The sequence below is a fragment of the Lycium barbarum genome, chromosome 8, assembly GCF_019175385.1.
Source record: "Lycium barbarum isolate Lr01 chromosome 8, ASM1917538v2, whole genome shotgun sequence".
Taxonomy (NCBI): Eukaryota; Viridiplantae; Streptophyta; class Magnoliopsida; order Solanales; family Solanaceae; genus Lycium; species Lycium barbarum.
Window position 1 is genome coordinate 94240251 of NC_083344.1, and position 5201 is coordinate 94245451.

General features: G+C 33.5%; 1 long non-coding RNA gene across 1 annotated transcript; it reads right to left on the bottom strand.

Moving 5' to 3' along the window:
- Positions 1-1820: 1820 nt before the first annotated feature.
- LOC132605148 (uncharacterized) lies at positions 1821-2936 on the bottom strand. Its single transcript, XR_009569059.1, has 3 exons — positions 2643-2936; positions 2209-2250; positions 1821-1884 (listed from the first exon to the last, which is right to left on the bottom strand). It is a non-coding gene; the product is annotated as an uncharacterized LOC132605148 (long non-coding RNA).
- Between the last annotated feature and the right edge of the window lie 2265 nt (positions 2937-5201).

A 5201-nucleotide genomic window follows, 5' to 3' on the forward strand; every position in this document is an offset into this window, starting at 1 on the left:
ATGCCTAGACGAGAGAGGTCTAACAAGATAATTAGCTCATGTAAGTAACACGTTGAGAATACTCAATTTTCTACAACTCTGGAAGGATTCAAAGAAACCTAAAGACTAATGACCACAGGCCCTCAAAAGAAAAATTGGAACTTTTCTTTTAAATTAGAGTACTAGGTTTTCCAACGATCAATAACCTAAAATTCAAGTTTATCCAACCCCAAATGAGCTATCAAATCCTCTAAATACCAAAACTCCTAATTTCAAGAAAACCCTACACTTAACCCATTTAAGAAATCCAATTTAGAAATAGAGATTTGAGCTAGAAAATAGTTCCCCAGGCCAACCCCTAAATTAGTAATCCTTATCCATCAAGTTTTAGTTTAAGAACACCTTTATTCGCCTAGGGTTTACAAGAAAAAGAACTTTCCCCAAACCCCTAAACTCTTAATCATGAGGTTTAATACAATGGAATATAAGGGACAAAGATGGAAGAATGAGATAGATTTTGACCTTACCTTTCCAAGGACTCATGAGCTCTCTTGAAACTGCTCTCAATCTGGAAATGGTGACATAGGGTGAAAATGGGGTCCAATCCCGAAATGAGGACTTTAAATGCTAAGGCAGATTCAACGTCTTTCGCTTACGCAGATAACTGTCCACTTGCATGAAGGAGACTCTGCGGAACATGTTATGCAAGTGTGAAATCATTAAAGACTTAGGACTGCTTGCCAAGGCGGAAGAAAACTCACAGACGCGGAATATCCACTAAAAATATTATTTGCTTCAGATTTGGCATTATTGCATGCATATGAACCATTGTGCGGATCACCAAAGGTATAATCGCCAATTATCACACTCATTCATAAATATTAGGCCTGCTTCATCTGAAATCATCCTATTAGACCAATCCTTAAAAGTGGATTCTCGTTTCAACAAAGTAATAAAATAGTTTAACAAGCTTATACACACACACGAAGTTCTGCAGATAAATACAAAGATAAGAAAATTAATAATGGTGCAGTAAGAGAGGTATAGTTTGCTTACTACAAATCCTTTAGAGTTGGACTTGTATTATGTTGAATGCTTATTGTGGTTTAGAAAAGGAACAACTAATTGTGGAATTTAATGCCTAGGTGAATATTATCGGTAGAAGATAAAGGCATAAGAGAAGGAGCAACACAATGTCACAATCTTTACTTCACGACAGGCAAAATAGATTTTATAGAAAGATTATCAAAGAGAAAAGCAACATGAACAAACCTCTTGACACAATTTAGAATATGAATTCCACAAGCTTATGATTTCAATTATAATCATATTGAATGTAGTACATACTTATTACCTTTCTCTTTAAATTGTGAATATCGTTTGCTTTAACAAACTGCTCTCACTTTAAAATAGAAAGAGTTTTGAAGGGAAGAACAACAGTATTACTATAAATGATTTGAAAAATTTGTACGCAAGTCTAGCTCATAAATGATACCCAGTAAAAGTGTATTCCTTGGTGTAAATGATCTAATAAATTTGTAGTTGATTCTAAAAGTGTACTCCTTGCTCCCCCCTTTCAACAAATTTCTCACTAATGTAGATTATGTAATAGACACAATCATTTGAAAAAAGAACTTCACTAAAATAAATAGATCTAAGTTCTTGCACAAAAAAGGTATATCGAAAAAACATAGTTGTAAAACTGTATAGAACAACAAATGGAAGCAACTGCACTATATGCATTATAAGAGACACAAGGGAAAAACCAAATAAGAGCGACAATGAGGAACAAGAAAAGTGATCAATACCCTGCGCAAGTTCACAAGAATCCAAACTTACCGCTTGAGCGACATAGCACGTCATTACAGCAGAATTTGAGCAATCTAGAAGCATATCTTCAAAGAGCTGCAACAATAAAAAAGATGTCTATAAGGATTTAACAAAGAAGAAAATATGTCTTCTTTAAAGCTAAAACTTATGTGCATGTTCAATTGAGAAGACTCGTTGTTAAAATCAAATGACGAATGAGGGCACTAATAAATTATACTATCTACTTTTTTTTTTACAAGGTTATTTATAGTTTTTCTTGTAGACACAAATTACGACAAAATGTAGCAGTAGCTCAGTAAAAATACACAACACAAGCAAATGGAATGCATTCTAACATTTTTCTATAACACATCATAGGTATTGTTTACCAATATTGTGAAGTAGAAGTACACAATGTACCTTTGGACCTCCTGAATGATAGAAGAGTAAGTCATAGAGTACCTGGAGAAAGAAAAGAGAAAAAAAACTATTTAGTTGTTTCGGGCATATATTAAAACGCCTTTGGTTCATCAATCTGTACAGTTCCACAATAGGACAACCCAATTCACAGAAAGTACAAAAAGCACACATGCATCAATCAACAATACTAGATATTTGACCTAATGATGTCTTCTTATGAAAATTCTAGCTCTGACACAAGAAGCTACAACTTCCGCACCAGAGTTGAGCCAATGATCAACAATTGAAGATTCTCCAAAGAATATATTTCACATATAACTCAATCTACACTTATACTTGATAAACATAAATTCATACACGGTCATAAGTATGTTTAATCGTAGAAATTTATCGCTTGAAGAAATTTAAGATTTAAAAAAAGAGATAAAAAGAACCTCATAAATTGGCCAGCCCGAAAAAAGTTGAAACCATCATAACCTCATATGACATACTATATGATTCCTCTGAATGCTCCAAACACTGCATAACACCAAAAAATCAAGAAAACTTAATTGATAAGTCATGGAAAGTCAAAAAAAAAAAAAAAAACAAAACAAAAAGAGCACCGTGAAAACTCATAGAAGTAACGATGCGGAGGAAAAAGGAATAGAGACATGGGTTCAAGAAGTACAGAGGAAGTGAAGCCAGCTATCCCATAAATCAAGGGATGAAACACATGTCACTAAACATAAAATAATTGACCGCTAACTGAAATGCACACATAGTTGATCATATTAACGAAATAAAGACGTTAAATAAAGACGTTAATATACAAAAAATACACATTTGCTAGCTATTACTTATGTGGACAGCTATTTATGTCAATTTATAAAATAAAAAATAAAAATTGGATATTGACAACTATCCAAGTGTTCGGATATTAATTAATTCCTTCTCTCATGAAAAGTTGTCAATTAATTTTGATTATTATGATATGGAAAAGGCCAATGTATCATGCATGTCATGTTATTCATCCATGAGGCAAGCTAATCGAGATAGTTTACTCATATTGAACTCCAGCAGCCCTCACGAGCAATTATTAATCTTATAGATTGATTCTCCTTTGTTCGAACTCCTCATTTAATTTTGACAAAGTCGTATTTCCATGTATCGTTTCAATTTTATCGGATGTCCCTGAAGGGACACTCGTATCTGCCCATATACTAACTAATTTTATAATTGGCATCTGTATGCTATTCTTTTGACAACCAAAACACAGATTCCCTTTTGATCTCGTCTATTTTTTTTATAGGGGAACTTTATACTTTTATAAAATCAATCGAAAAACATCATGCTAGTTTTGAATTTACAAATTAACTTATTCAATCGTTTGGACTTGTACTCATTCATGTTGTACCATTCTCTTTACTTTTTTTTTTCTTTGCTTTGGTGCAAGAGTTACAATTTAGTAGATATTTATTCCTCTAGTTATAAGAACTCTTTCAATTATCAATACATGCAATTGTTATCATTTTTAAAAGCATTGAACTTCAAATAGAGATGGCAAATGAGGGGATGAGATTAAATTTGGACGAAACAAAACTGATCAAATCAGTAGATGGTCTGATTCAACCGATCCAAAGTTTGTTTCGGGTCAAGATGGGTCAAATGATGATGTAGATAATAAAATTCGTGTCGAGAAAATAATAATCAGGATAGGAAAATACCGCAACAATCGTAGTAATTGATTTCACGATAATGACTTTACTATCTCTATGAATTCTCTAATTCTTCTTTTTGAAAATATATTCAAGGGCTTTTGAGCTTGATCTTTAATTTGATGGACTTGATCTTGACTTGTATTTGAATTTAAGAGTTTGAAGCTTGATCTTGAATATGGATTTTATTTCTTACTTGTACTTGAATTCAAGGGCTTAAAGCTTGATCTTGTATCTTCGTCTTGATCTCTGAAACTTGTAGAGAAATACTTGAATGGAAAGAAATTTGCGGTGTTCGATTCACGAGTTCTCTTCAGCTTCTTGTTAGAGGTTTGGTCCCTTTTCTGAATTATGAAACCCTATTTATAGTTGCAGGATAGAAGAGTTGTGATAAGGATAAACACTTTTAGGCCAATCAGGTTTAAGTTGCATGACGATCTTTGATTTGTAGGAACATGTATTTGTACACGTGACACATTTTTATTAGCCTTTTGATTTGACCAGACATGCTATGTCATTTTGACATGTGGCATGAACCTATTGGCTCATTCGTTTGATTTGGCGTGCCACATCATTTGACATGTGGTACCAAACTAGGCCTCTAGAAAGATGACATCTTGGGCTTAACAAAGTGGGTTCGTTATTTGTAACCCAAATTAATGGACTAGTCCAATGAAATTGGATTGGACTTAAATAATCAATTTAACTATATTATCCCACTTATTTATTCGAACTCATATATATCAAATTGAATTTAGTACAAATTATTTTATGGATTTTTTCATGACCCAAACCTAGGTGAGACGGACCGGTACTTAGTGCCTCAACTTGACCGAAAGAATCAACCGGTAATATCTCATATTAGTATCATGTAGACCTAACATGTGAAAAGAAGATAAACAAAATACTTTGATAAGCAACTATCTGTATATAACAGTGACTGGGCAATAACTCATCTTGCAATCTGAAATGTAACATTTGTACATAACTGAAAGTGACAAAATATGCCTATGAAGCCTCTAAAATATTAGGACTGAACAACTGTCGCACTGTCGAGACAGGGCCCCGATCTACCCGTAATCTCTATACTTCAATAAAAATACTAGACTCAAATCAGCCCCTGATAGAATTGGAGCTCACAAACCAGTAGTTGAATGTCTGCAAATACCTAGCGAGGAAATCTGCCAATCTGTGCATCTGAACCTGCAATAACATGGCAGCTTTGCAAAAGGGACGTGAGTACAGAAAAAATGTACATGTATGCAAGCAGACAAGATATTATATGCAAATACAGAA